This window comes from Anopheles arabiensis, chromosome 3 (assembly GCF_016920715.1).
Source record: "Anopheles arabiensis isolate DONGOLA chromosome 3, AaraD3, whole genome shotgun sequence".
NCBI classification, from domain to species: Eukaryota; Metazoa; Arthropoda; class Insecta; order Diptera; family Culicidae; genus Anopheles; species Anopheles arabiensis.
In genome coordinates this window covers 30,369,339-30,384,741 of record NC_053518.1, presented here as the reverse complement: position 1 = coordinate 30,384,741, position 15,403 = coordinate 30,369,339, and the positions used below count along the sequence as shown (strand labels likewise).

The window sequence follows — 15,403 nt, the reverse complement described above, 5'->3', positions numbered from 1 at the left end:
TCCTGGTGGGTAGTAAATTTGAAGCTTTTTATTGAGTTTTGCGCTCGGTGCTGCAAGATGGACGATCGTGAGGTGTTAATAAATAGCATGCGAAGGGATGACTCTTTGAGTGATGGTAGTGTTATGTATGGAATTGTGTATCTGTGTGGAATAGTTCCTCCTTTTTAGGACTTTATGCCATGAGATGGTTACGCTAATATTTTAAAACACATCAAAATGCTGCCTTCGAGCTTTTAGTTTAGATCAAGCGCCTAAAATTATGCAACTTATTTGCCTTTTTGCATTTAAATTTAAAAAGTTTTGATGATTAGTCTTCATTGATTAATCACTGAGTAAATGTATGATTTTAAACTGTCTTTCGAAATTGAATTGTTGAGCTATTTATGGAATTTTACTTCATGAACGCCTAAATATATGCAAAATCAATAGAAGTTTTTTTAGCTCGATTTTATACTTTTAAACCTCAAGCAATCTATTGATGAAGGAATCTTTCTATCTCTGAAACGTCATTTAAATGGTGCGTGTAATGAGAAAAAAGGTAATTTGAATAAATAAAACAGCATATTATGTCAAATATATACAACTAACGGCCCATTCGAAGCTCCATTGTGGCTTATCAAATAATAGAAATCATTTCTGCCATTCCTGCTAACATTGTTTTGTCTCTCTTCTTCAACATCACTGGCACATTCTGTTGAAATTAAAATGATCTGTAAAAAGTGATTCTTTCTCCATCTCCAGCTTCTTTACGTGGAAGCCGGAAGGTTTCCTCGAATAGCACAAAGCGCTTGCTACAAATTAAAATCCTACCTTTTGCGGTTTTGGTGTGCATACGTGCGCTCCGCGCGCACTACCACGCGATGGATGGTGGTAGCACCATCCACCTCTCACCATCCTCATTGCTTACCTTTTATGCATTACGCTCACCCCTGGCGCTCAAACCAGGCTAGTCACGTTCACTTCACGTACAGCACGGCGTAAAGCGTAATGGAAAATCGCAACCATTGGAGTGCAAATGCAACCTCCAATGGACAAATGCCCTCCCCATGCCCATTGTAACAATGGTCGTCCCATCACTGCAGTGCCGCACTGTGCCTTACCATACCGTTTGCACCGGGAAATGCGATTGTTATTTGAGCTCACGATAAAGCGCAAGATAGCGCCGGGCGCGCGAAGGTGCGATACTTTGTGCGCGAAAGTGCACGTGCTGTATGTAGCGGAATGTCATTTGCAAACGGCACGAACACACTCATTCGCCACGCTTTCGGCCAGCAGTGAGCGCCGAAAGAGATGGTGCATCCGGTACACCCGGTTCTGCACTGGTGGGAGAAAAGCTAATTAGTTTAAGATCATATCATACGGTTGAGCAAATGAGAATTGCGTTCGATTGTATGTGTAAACGGGGAGAGCACCGAGTGTACAACTCGCAAGTGTGTGCATGAAAGTTGCACAAATGTTGATTTCCAGTTAGCAAAGAGATACGTGTGAAATCAAATCTATTCGAAACCCCAAAAATCAATAAACCGATAACAAGCAAAAGTAGATGTTGGTTGCCGAGAATGATTCCCAATCTCAGTGACACAACCGGTCCATTTACCAAACCAGTAGGCTGGCTGGGTTGGGTTTGCACTGATTAAAAATTGATCCACTGCAAAATCAATACCGCACGAGCTTTGTTGCAGCATCCCTCGCTCCTTTCCCGTTCAACAACATGGCACCCGTTCAAGCAGAACACAAATTACAGTTTGTTTCCAATCGGTAGATTGAAAATCTTATGCTAATCTTTCGCTCAACGATCTGCCAGGCAGGCTGAAGGTGGTGGCTGGCGATATCCTGTTTGCCGGGTTGGCTGGCTGATGTACCGCAGTGGAACACGAAACGAGACCAATATTCAGCTCATCCATCCGAAGCCAATCGAGCCAAGGATAGTTTTCTTGCTAAACGAAGCTTGTAGAAGTGTGTGTGCGTGTGTGGTAAACCCTTTTTGGTGTTGCTTTTGCTTGCCTATCTTGAACATACGAGTCTGTCTTTTATTGCCAGAGAATACGTTTCTATTCTAGTCCGATGTATTCACACTGAAGCATAAGCAAAGCTTGAGATTTAATGGATCAAAAGCATCATCGATTGATTTGAACGAGTTGCAAATGCTCTTGCAGATGCTTATCAGATACATTGTTATTGCTGTACTTTTTTCCTAGATTGCTTGTACCTGGCTAGCGCCTACCAGTAGGAAACATGCGTTTCATCGATGGAAAAATCAGTCTTTAAAAGTCCAGTGTTGTACATAATCTATGCCTTCAGGCGCCTTGCAAGGGCCACAAGCAAAAAGCAACGCAAATACACAATAAAAGCTTCTGTTTGCTAATTCACCGAGCAATCAGTCGATAAACAGCTTTTAAAGCAGTGTAAAATGCCCATCAAAAACCAGTAAAAGGCTTTTGTTTTGAAATTTAACAGCAGCTCAACCGTGGCACCATCCTTACCGCATCGTCGGTAACGAGCATCACGTTCCAATAAATGTTCGACCAGCAAAAGTGATATTCCCATCAAAAATCAATCCCCTCATCTGTTCGGGCAGGCTGCCCTTCTGTTCTTCAACCACCCTCCCTCTTTCTCGCTCGTTCCGGGTTTCATTTGATCACGAAATCGTGTTGTGTAACCTCCCTGTTGACCTGGAGCAACTTGCCCAGTTCCATTTCGCCCGACCCGGATGGTGGTGGCGAAAGACTGGGCAATTTAATGATTGATTGATTTTCGTCCAATGCTTACCAAGTGTGGGATGAGCTCGTCCAGGGTGGCCTGATGCTGAGCTACCCTTCGCTCGACTGTGGCTCATAACGTCACTGGTACCGAAATATCTCTGCCAGTCCCTAGGAAAGTGCTGTTTCTAGGTTCCTGTGTTTCCGAATCGCGTTCGGACAGATTTCTCCAATAAAAAGTTACCGAGCAACCAGGCTGACGGGCGATTGAGTAGGTGTACTTTTGTCGTGTGTGGGTGCAGCTTTGACACAACCTCGATGGAATGGTGGGTTTTTTGTGAGTGGTGGTGGAAAATGTGTAGAAATTCAATTTTCTATCACGTATTTTACCGTTTGACATCCAATCGAGCAGCGCCCGGGCGGGCAAACAGGAAGAAATAAATCCTAGGCTTTTCAATCATTCCCTCCCTGGCCGGGTCGCTTTGTTCTATGTTGCAGTGCAAAGGGTACCACTGTGCGGAGGTAATCGAACGTGAAAATGTCGATTATGAGTTATTTCTTGTTTGCTACCGGTTGATCAGCTCACCTGCATGGGTAGCTTTCTTCAGGTGAAGCAAACGTGTTTCCTTTCCGGGATGGCCTCGGGAACTGTTTCCAGCCCTATTTGTTTAAATGTTTGCAGCAGTGGGGGTGAAGCAAACAAAGCGTGTAAGCTTACCGAGTGGGTTCAGTGCTCGGGAAACCCCGTATCCGTATCATCATCATCCTCATCATTGATGCTTTGCAAAGTGCATGGCATGCAAAATATGGCTGGAAAATGCAAACATAAGGATAAAGTTCTAATATGTGGGAGTAAATTTATTCGGAAAGCATACATTTGCCACGAAAGCATACTGAGAAGGTGGTGGTGGGTTTATGTTTGCGTTTGCTTCTTTTTCTGTTCAAATGAATTTGTCTGTTAAAATTCCTGTGAATTTCATCGTTCATGAAAGTTGTTTAAAACCTTTTTTTCTTTTGAAAATAATGATGATGACATTTTTTATTGTTAAGAGCAAAACATCCATGTACTACAACTATATAAGTGTTTGCATTGAATATCCATAAATTGAATTCAAACTTAGTGATAATAGTTTTCAAATTGCCATAAACTATCTTTCAGGACAATTTCAAATACCTTAAATTGAATATGAGAAACAACTTTAAATACAACTGTTGTTCACCTTTAGGCACCGAAAACCATTCTTATTTATACTTGTTTTTAGAAAATCTACTAAATCTATCCTGTTTCGTTACATTGCCTATTTTCAGGCGTTTTGCCGTCTTAGGTTAGTCTGTACGTGCGTGGCAATTATCAGATTATAATGTTGAAAGGATTGCATACTTTTGGGCGCCTTTAGAATGCCTGCTAGATAGTCGTTAGCGATCAGTGGCATAAAGTGTTGCGTTCTTGCATTGTTTTGTGCTGACTCATCATCACATCACACCACAGGCAGTTGCAGAGAAACAGAGTGTGCAAACAGCGATCCAAATTGCTTGCAACCACTGCGAGAGATTGTCACCTTCCATCAACGATTTCTTCTGAGAGCGGCCCCGAGCAGCACCATCTTAAGTTTGCTCTCATTTTCACCCACAAAAAAAAAAGGATAATCTTTCATTAAACCAATTCGTATTCCGGGCACGTTTTGCAAATAGTTCTCAAATAGTTCTATTGACCCTTTAGTTTGCACATTACCAAAGTATCAAATCCCTTCAACTGTTCTGTTCCATTTTTTAGTTACGATTGCCCAAGGGATGTGTGAAGGGATGAAAGATTCTTCATTGCTGTTGCCGTTCAACAAAACATTATGCACGGCAGTGTCTCCAGTGTTTTCGCTGAGTGTTGCTGCTTGCCTGTTCAAATGGGCTGCAAAATGGCGCAAGGCTAGCGGAAAAACAGCATCGTAAAGCTTCCATCGTACGGTGAGAATTGTGCAGTTGCTCCACACGCCAGCAGCGCTTCCACACACTGGTTGCGCCCACTCTCAGCAACAATCAAACGACGGTTATCACATCCCACCCCGCCGTTGCTACTGAATGGACACATTGACGCGCGGGCACATCGTTGTTCGACGTGGCAGCGAGCGAATTGCGAACGCGTTGTTGGCGGTGGCAAAAGGCTTGGCTTGTGCAACACGGTCGCGCTCGCATGAGTAATGGTACGCGCGTCTGGCGGTAGTCTTGGCCCGTTTGAAAACTGCACAGCAAACAGCAATAATAAAAAAACGAGGGAGAAAATAAACACACCACCACACACCAGCTCGCCACTGTCGATGATCTGCGTGCCACTGTGCCACTCCACTTTTCCAGCGCGGTGCGAAAATTGATTTTTCTACAAAATTGAAGTCTTAACTGGGCTTCCCAGTTCGTGCTGCACGAAGTGACGAAGTGCTGTCGAACGGTCAAACAGCAGCCACATACACAGACACACTTGCTTTGTTACAGGTATGTGCTTGAGGGACAGCAGCAGAGAAAGCAACACGAGGCAGCATGAGAAATTGGATAACTTTATTCAATTGGCTCGCTTTCGTAGCAGCTTGCTGCATCAAATTGATTTGCTTCGTGTTCGCTTTCTCACTCGAACAAAGCTTGCAACAAGCGTCTCACAGGCACACATGCACCCAAGCACTATCGCATGCTGAGTGTGCCTTTTCTCTTTCTTTCTTGTTTGTGTTGAAATATGCAATGACATAAAATTATACGATTTTTAATGACAAATTGTACGAACAGAAGGGGGGCTTGGGATCACTCCCAGCAGGCAGAACACTTATTTGATGCTACAAAACGATGGCTCATGTTACACGACAAAAGCAATGCATGTTAGTATAAGGCAATTAAAAGTAAAAAAAAAGCTCAAAAACATACATACAATCACTGACTAATTATCAATCTGTCATGTAACGCTTCAACGACAGACGCGATGAAACACACACTGAGCTTGTGATGTTATGAGTGCGCTACAGGGTGCTCACAAAAATATGCTTAATTTTTATCACTCAATGGCTCTGCACGAGACTGCACAAAAAATCACAATTGTCCTTTCCTAATTTATGATGCTTGTCAGCATGGGGCAGAAAATGGCGAGTGTTTTTTGTAAAAGAAGCATAAAAAAGTGATATCATCATTGATTTTGCCGAACAGTGAGAGGCAAATGGAAGCCCCTGAGGTTCTCCAGAAGCTTTAAAAACAATCGGGCAAAAACGCTACTCGCTAGCATTCGGTTTACGGGCGCAACTGCACTTAATGGATTCGCAACCCATTGGTGTTCCTTTCCCATTTGAGAGCGAGCTGCTACATCTAAAACATGCCCCTACGCCCACTCTACGCCGGCTGTAACTGTTACTGCTTTGCATAATGAGAGCATCTGTGTTTGATGAGCTGCTGCCGTTGGTGCCGCCGCTGCTACGTGAGCTTAAAAACGCTTCCTCCTTGCCAAAAGCACGCTTGATACATGTGCATTCCCAAGCCCAAAAGCTCCGCACGGCCACATCACACGCTCACTATCGCCACCGTGCGCATTTGGGGGTAATTTTTTTCCGTCCCTCCAACCCGCTCACCCAACAGGATCGTCGTAATACATCGCTTAATTTTCTGTGCATTAGTTTAATTATGTTGTGCCCGTTTGTATCCACCGCCCAGTTCTCATTTTTGCATGTTACCTCTCTCCCTTCGCATTACCAGACAGAACGAGAGAGGGCAAACGAAATTACCGTGCAAACGAACATCCATGATACAACCGGTGATTAGGCGTCATCCAAAAACAAATGCCCGTGCGTGTGTGTGTGTGTGTGTTAGCGCGTGTTTGTACTAATGATTGGGTTTGCTCTATTTGCTGACGAGCTGATAGGGTTCGTTTATTTATCCTGGTTGCCCCGTTGGGCACCCGAATACGTTTCTCTGCCGCGCTGGAATGCGGCTGGAACTTTACGTATCAAACGTAATGAAGTTGTTTGTGCTGTGAAACGAACTAGCTCGCGATGCGTTTTGGTGATGCATGAATGCTTTTAATTGTTACTTTTTCGAAAGCTCAATTCGATTTGCTGCCGTTTGAACAAAATGTTGCGATAGAGAATAGTACTGCGCCTGTTGTTTTGCTTAAAAGGGTGTCAATCAACGGCATAAAAATTATGTGGAAATTAATTATTCTTTGTTGCATTTAGCGTTGTCACTAATTGTTGGTATTTTTCCACTAATAAGCTAAAATTTCACGAGTAATGGGGTAGAAAATGCTTGCCATACTACACATTAAGCGAGCTTGGTTCGATTTCACGGTTGCCGCCCAAAAGTATGCAATTCACGTAACAAAATCATTCGAATAATGAGTTATGTATAGCATGTAAGCTGGAATTTCCAGTATCATTCATACACGAGTTCACCGAAGCACTTTGCAACGTGACCTTCCTTTCCGTTTTAAGTTCGTAGGCTGAAATTTCAGTTATTTTAAAATTTGGTTGCTATGAAACATGCTATGACATGTTGCTTTAAAAACATGCTATGAGACCACCTGGACTACATACACTTGGATTATGGATTCCATCACCAGATCCCTTTATAATGCACCTTGGGATGAATTTAAACACCACCTTGTTTTGTCATTTTTCGAGCAGGTACTCGAATCTAATTCTAGCCCTGAGACTAGAATAATCTAGACTGAAAATTGCAGGCTAGTTTTATGTGTGGTTTTGTATGGAGTGTTTACATGATTTCAGACTCCAACTGTCAAACTCCATACTAAAAACTGACTAGAATCGTGAAGGGCCCCAGTGGTAGAATATTCAAATTCATTCACCTACATGCCATTTTTGTCTCTTAAAGTACTGCGAATAGTTTAAGCTTGGGGCAAGAGCTCGACCAAACCCAAATAAAATGTAAACAAACCATTTTTGAGTCTAATTCCTGATTTACGAATTACACTGAGACAAGTGAGCAATATAAGGACTAATACAGTTAATCAAACAATTTGAGACTCTAAAATTAAGAAACACACATTACCAAAAAACATCCTTCCCTATTATAAAGAAGAGCAAAAAAAAAGCTTTATAATGATTGCATTACAAAATAATTGAAAAATGATCCCAATTGTGGTCAAATACGACACTAAAAAACCAAAAATCAATAGACATAGTACTCTCAACATAAAATGCAAAACCTGATTTGAACAACAGAACCACCATCGTACATGCTTTCGCATGCTTGAAGGTCAAAAACCACAACGACGGAGGGCAGACAACCTCAAGCCGACTGTCTCCGCGGCTGTGGCTTACCTAAACCATTTCCCGCTCCTCAAATGTGGCCATTTCGGACAGTGCCACTGTAGAATTGCCCAGTTGGCTCAGGCACTGTCACGGATCGATAGTGTTTTTGTTTGGCAGCCCGCGATGCCCTCACCGCGCTAACACTGGCAAAAAAAAACCGTCCACCAAGAACCCTAATAATCCACCCTTTTCGCCGAACGAATTTCTCTTCCCCGATCGGTGACCAAACGATGGTGTAGCAACAAACAAATAAAAAAAAAAATACGCTCAACCTTTCTCCCCGGGACAGGTGTACTGTCCGGTGGAAGATTGGTTTTGCCCTTTTTTTGCCTTGTGGGTTGGGGATTCGTTTTCAATTTAGCTCGCGTACCGTTGGGCCAGCACTGTGTGGTGTTGAACCTTTTATCCTCCGCCCCCTTCCGACACACCGCAGCAACACAAATCCCTTACACGCATACCAACGAGCGGGTTAAATAAACCCCGAAAAATCCTAAATTTGCCATCATAACGTGACAGGCTTTCGAACCGGCCCGGCACCGTGTGCAAATCCCAGTCCGATTACGTGGAAAGGGAGAGAGGAGTGGGTGGTTATTGTGAGCCGGCGTTGGAATTGCTGGACATAATCGTCCAGTGGAATTACATTTTTTGTTCCTGCTCCAACACTGTTCTGGGTAACGGAAAGGCTGAAAGAAGCGTGGGAAAGCAAAGGAAAAGGTCAGTTGAATGGGCCTGATTTCTTATTAAAGAGAGTAAAATATGTGTTTATATCTAGTTGAAAACACAAACACAAACACACGCATACACCGATGCTAGACGACGGTGTCTAGCAAAAGGATAAAGCAAGCAAAAAAAGAGTAAAACCGATAATGGGAACGATATAATCTAGAAAAGGGATAAAATTGGAAAAATGTGCCCCAGTTGAACTAGTAGAACGAGGTAACCATCATTATTGTAGGGATACTTTTACGTCGTAGAGATTAAATTGTAGATATAGGTTTGGGCAATAAATAAATCTCTTTTACTAATCGCTTCATTTTCCGCTGGATTTTCCTCACATTTTTGGTAATTTTGACTTCTTTCTAGTAATTGTAACTATTTTTTTATTGTCGTTTTTGAGAGTTTTCTTAAATATCGCATATAATCCTGCTTGATTCTTTCACCATCACCTCCCAAAATGGGAAAACTTGTATCCGTACATTAATTGTTGCCAAAAAGCAGGTATTGCCCCAGCTTCGTCCTACACAAAAAACGACACTGCATATGTGCACGATTTGTTGCAGCATAATTCGTTTCATTTCGGCCTAATCCGTGGTGCAATTTAAAACAGAAACTCGAGCACCAGGACAGAGCAGAAGGGTCTGGGAGGTAAAATTCGTGGTCGTGGTTTCGCTGCAAGGAAAAGCACAGATTAGGCTAGAAAACATGCACACACACACACACGGCACCACAGGGGTGATAGGATTTATGCTCGGTGCACTTCAACCCACACACACACACACACGCCCACATCCGGTACCGGTGGGACTGGTGAGTGAGATCCGCTCATATTCACCCGAAACTAAGATTACAATTTCCACTAATCCAGGCGCTGCGTGTTGGTGGTGATTTTTGCCTAGCAATGAGGAACAATTTCCAAAAGCAAAGGTAGTGGAAGGTGGTGGAAGGTAGTGGTGGTGATAGTAGCAGAATGGCACACCCGTGGGTACAAGCTTTCAAGCGCAAATGCAAACAAATTACGCAACACACGGTTACGCTTGCTGCGAAGGAGCGAAGCGTTTTTTTTTTGCCACCGGCTAAAAGATTAGACTTAAGCGAGCGTAAGCAGGGGCGGGCTGGGACTGTTCCGTGCTATAAATACGGCTTATGCAAACCGAAGCCGGGCAAAAACACACCGTACACATAAAGCATCGTTTGACATACGTGCGCGCCATGGGCGGCTTTGTGCAGCGCAAAAACGGACGAGGTTTGTTGGCGGTGCTTTGCAGCAGCAGGAGTCGTTGCGAAAACTTTGTCACCGGGGTGGGTGCCCTGCGCTAAGGCAAAGGATTAAACTTTTAAATTAGATTCCGGTTTGTTGGCGTAATGCTAGGCATCTGTTTTCGGAATGATGATGGTAAGTTTTTGCATCCCCGGGGCTGAAATCATTGCGGCGAAAGTCGTATCAAGATGTCACGATCGCGTGACAAGTGATCGCATCGAATTCTCGGGACGCACTTTTCAGTGCCAAAGTTCTTCATTTCATGCCGCCTGCCAAGTGTGATGCTTTAGGTGGCAAATCCTCAGCACCTCAAAGCGCGAAGCGCGTATTGCTTCCGAAAGGCGAATGATACTGCCAAGCCCAAGCGGTAGGCAGCGCGCCGTTTTTGGGAAACGACCCCAAGGCGGACGACCTTTTAAACGGAGGCAACATAAACGAGTCGATGAATTTTATGATGCATCGTAAATCGCTCGCAAAAGCAGGGAGGTGGGTTTAAAGTTTAAAGCTTCCGTGCTTCGCGTTCATGAGGCTCGAGATTGCTGCTGCTGCCGCTGCTGCTGGTTGTGCTGATTTGAAAGGTTGGGTTTATGGCTCAATTTGTTATTCGCGCACAGCGCTGGAAGAAGCTCATCAATCGATTGGAAAACTTTGGTCGTTTTATTAACACGCTGCGCTTGGAGTAAGTTTAATGTCGCGCCCTTTCCACTCCTGTGAGTGCGTAAGATTGTTCCATTTAGTGCACACAACTGTTTGGGTGTGATGTGTAATGAGAGTGACAAAATAGTGTCACTACTTTGGCTCATCTTGAATCGTAATAGGATTGCACGGGAATTTTTTTCATTTTTCTGTTGTGCAAAATATACCTCCCCAATCGATCGAGTGTTTAAAAAGATAGGAGGGAATTGTTGCTGAAGCCTACAGAGAAAGTCAAACCCAAGGCCTGCTGGGACTCATTGAGGAATTCTTTTCAACAACTTTCACTCAACCAGTCCCCTGAGCGCTGTTGGGAATGTAACGAAAGTTTAAGCTTTCAAGCCCACCGACCATTCGCCCCATCCACCCACTGCTCAGCTATCACCATTGCCATTTGGGGAGGAGAAAACGGACAACCCTCTGCTTATCTAAAAGCACCCCAAATTGACCCTTCGACCGTGCCCGTAAGCGATTGGTCGAGACTGTGAGAGGGTCACAATTTGCACCAACAAAAAAGAGAAGAAGAAAAAAGCTGCCACACAAATGGGTTAACTCTGTCGCGGAAACAATTTTCCGCACTCGTAAAAGTTCCACCGAGGGTGATTAATTTCCACCTCGCACACAAGGACGTTCTCTCGCCTGCCCTGCGGAAGCCAGACCGGACGGCACCAGACGGGGGAAAACTTTCAACCCAAGGCCCCCCTTCCCAGAAAACAACGGCTTTTTGAACGTTTCTGAAGCCTTCATTGTAGACACAGACACACACACACCGAGAGTCATACTTCAAGAGAGCGAGAGATGTTGGAGCACAGGAAAAAAGGAGGGCTTTCATCTGGGCCGATCCGGAGGTGGGTACTGGGTGCTGGGTGTGTGTGTGTGTCTCCAGGTCCTGTCCAGGCCTTGGCCACACAATCAATTATCTCCTTGTTGATTCTGACCGCCAGTCGGTGAACGGTTTTCCGGAAGCCATGGCTTCCGGTGGTCACCGGCAACTAGCGCCTGGTTGCTGGTTTTGGGTTTCCTTTTCCTCATTTTGTGTTTTTTTGGTTCGGTCCTAGCTCGTTATGGAGCACTCCTAGTCGTACACGTCGACGTCCGTACGATCTCGTTTCGGTGTCGTCCCCGGGTACGGCTCGATGTGTTTGCTTCCGTTGTTCTCGAGCGAGCGAGATGATGGAAAAATGTGATGCCTTGGTCTGAAGTCGTTCTTTTTTACGTGCCCCTTCTTCTGCTCTGCTGCTATTCTTTTTTTCGGCACGCAAGTTCTAGCCTGCCCACTAAAGGAGTCCCGGCTCTTTCGGGTTTCCTGTCGATGACTTCTGGAGAGTCCTTTCGTCGTGTGTGTGCCTTTACCAAGCTCACCAGAAAAAAAGCGACGGCCCTTTTCATCGATGTTTCCTTTGTTCCACAAACCGGTCGGTTGGCAAAATAGTGTCCGAGCCGTGTTAAATTGTGTTCCTTAGGCGCTGCCCATGCTTGGTGTGCAAAGGTGCGGTGCGGAATTCGATTTTCAAGTGGGAAAATTCTTCCAAATTGGTGCTCGGGTTGTGCTTTTTACGTTGCCCGAAAAGAGCAACCAAAGGTATGGGAAAAGGTAGCGAAAGCATTTGCCGCTTTCATGTGTCTTTAGCGCGTTGCCAGCTTCCCGCTTTGGTGGTGAAATTCAGTTGGCGATCGTTACGTTACCGCTACCTCATAATGGGAATTTATCACTTCGATTGGTTTTATTAAAATGTGACACCCCGGGAGGGCTCTCGCTCTAATAGGAAGCTTTTTGACATCGAAAGGAATTCTGCTTACTCGCTTCAGTGCTTTGGGGTTTTGTGTGGATGATTACGATGAAGAAGGGTAATTCCTTTTATTCGAGATGATTTTGGAAGGAATTTTTGATATTTTTAGCCTTTAGACGTCTTTGTTGTGCTTATTAGTCCTGCTTGATGTGAGAAATCGTGAGAAGTGATTATCCGAAGACCTTTCACGGAATACTTCTTGTCATGCAGCTTCTCGCTTGATATCACAACATAACAAATAACCTTTATTCTTGGATGCCTTTTGTTCAGATTAATGCATCTGAGAGAAGGGCTTCTTCAAGACAACCACATTCAACTATTTATCCTTATTTGATCGCTCATAGGACGTCCCAATTTCAGAACGATGTTACGTTTTTACACTTTCAACCAATTCGGTTTTCAGTATTCAGTTTTTTTTGTAGAATTTCCAACGAATTGTTGATTTTTTCTCGTAATTATTTGGATTCGTCTAACGATTTACTTTACGTTTTCCATATATTTTACCACTTAACATTGGTATCTTATTGGCATTTTATTGGTATTGGTATTGAACATCAATATAATTGGACCTAAAATCCCTGGGTTTCGTTGAATATATCGTGCAAAGGCTTCAAAAAACTTTGGAGACTAACCAAAAACACTGGAAAATTCAGTAAAACTATTTTTAACTTATAAATGTACTAAAAGTACATTTTCCATTGATAAACATTGATAAACATTCTAAAAACTGCCAAAAAATACAACTTGCTGTCAATTCAATAAAGTAAATCAAGAAAAGGAAGAAAAATCCTTCAAGCAAATATTGAAAAAAGATTGCAACCCCATCGAAAGACATTGATTTCTTTCCGTCATCACTGAGACCTTCCCAAAATCTTCCCACTTTCACCGTACACCCAGTGCCTTCAGCACAAAACGTACTCGACCTCGCAGGGGGCAGTCGAGTAAATTATGAACCACAGTGCAAGTGCAACGAGTTACGTTTTTTTTTTATATTTTATTCTCTTTCTCACCCAAAACTCACCCCAAAAGTGATTTTTACAACTTTACGAGCTCTATGAATTTAAATTGAATTTATTAACTTTTGCCTCGAAGCGGACGGCAGTTCACTTCACAGCGTTCGAGGTTCCTGGGACGAACGTTTTCCTTCGTTCCAAGCCAAATGGTGTATGAATTTGCGGTATGAAGTGTATGTGTGAGCCGGAGCTGATCAGTGAAAAGCAATGCTGGGAGTGCAAAAGTGTCCCCAAGGATACACACAGACACACCCCAGTCAGGGCAAGACAGTGGCTTTTTTTGGTGTACGACGAGCAAACGGGCAAAGGCATTCAATGCACTGAACGTGACGTTCGATAGTGTTTAACGAACCCGAAGGGGTGGAGTACTTTTTAAGAGGATTATTTCTCCGAAATGCATCGAACTTTGGGCCCATCCATATTTGGCAAAAATGGGCGAAAAAACTGGAGACTTTGATAAATTTTGAGGGTGACTTTGTACAGCGAATCGATCGTTTCTACCAGAGGAGGGACTTCAGTAATAGAAAGTGCAGAGCTTTTTGTGCGTGTTGATAGAAGAACAGATGGGTGGCACAAAATGTTCTCACATGGAAGAAAAAAGAGTAGTTGCACTAAGCATTTCCCTCTTGGGTGTACACGCCCAACGCTTCGGAGGACGGCAGTGACACATTCTTCACACAAATTCTGGACTCCCGTCGCTCCAGATGCTTCAAGTGCTGAACCTAGGTCCTTATCGCATCTTCACGCATCGTTAAAATATTGAATGAAAAAAAAACGCATTGTACCGAGCTTTCGTCTATTTACCTTCCTCTTTTTCTTGGAAGATGATGAACTGGCCGGACGAGTTGCTCATCACACTTGGCGAAAGCGTCATGTACCCCATCGGTGTTGATAGAATTGAAAAAGCCACTCCCAGCTCCATCTACTCGTCTACTCCGGGCGCCGTTTGCCCAAGCTGCCGTTTCGATCGCAACGCGCTGATATTGAAACTGCTTATCACGCTGCCACGTGTCTTACACGGCTTAGCGAGCTGTAGCAACACGGCCCTGGCACGAAGCATGTGTGTGTGTGGTTGTGATCGTTTTTGTAGCACCCGTTTCCATGCAAAAGCTGGAACCGCAGACGCGTCGCAGAGAAGACGACGACCACGCTAACCGAAGACAAGTTGTTAATGATAATCCTGTGAAACGCGGGCCCTCGCCCTGTACCCGGTTATACGCGGTACTTGGTGTGTGAAGAATGTTCGCTTTTCAGGTGAACCGCATAAGTGGCAGGGTGAATAACGAGTTGTTCCGTTTCGCAACCACTTCACCCCCGGAGTAAAACGGAACAACACATTCTTCATCACCGTGCATCTCCGCAGCGTTTTTTTGCCGCCTCGGTTGATTTGCCGCTGTCTGTCGAAGACGGTTAACGAAGGCGTAAAAACGGGGAGGCAACCCCTCCCTGCGCAGCGGCTTTCACGCACCACCCGTTGCTGCCGTATTGCCTCTAGGTCAACAGAACGACATAAACATCCGTCAGCAGACACAAAGAATGTGCTGCTTTTCCATTTCCATATTTTCTTTTTTAAAGCGCCGTGAGTGTGTTGAGTTGGCTGGTCGAAGGGAGGGAGTGAGGGAAATGGTTTGTATGAAAATAGGAAAAAGTCGACACAAAACACACACACACACAATGGAACTTCCCTCGTGGTTGTCAGCGCGGGAACGTTTTATCCTTTTTCCCGTCAAATTTGATGTTGCCCGGGAAATGTTGAAAATGAGCTCCAACGTGAAAATCGGGTGGGAGAAATGGGAAGGGAAGCAGTTTCCACGTTTCCTTTTTTCTTCTGTAACCATGTGCCGGGCCGAGAAGTGCTGAACAGAAACAGCCACGCAACTGATGTGGCCCAGCATATTTTCTGATCAAAAGGCAGAGGCGATGGTACGGTGCGCGGTTG

The 15,403-nt window shown here is 44.2% G+C and overlaps 1 protein-coding gene across 6 annotated transcripts in view; it reads left to right on the top strand.

Annotated features, from left to right (window-relative positions):
• Positions 1-15,403, top strand: part of LOC120903039 — a 45,590-nt gene that overhangs the window by 12,463 nt on the left and 17,724 nt on the right. The window lies entirely within an intron of this gene.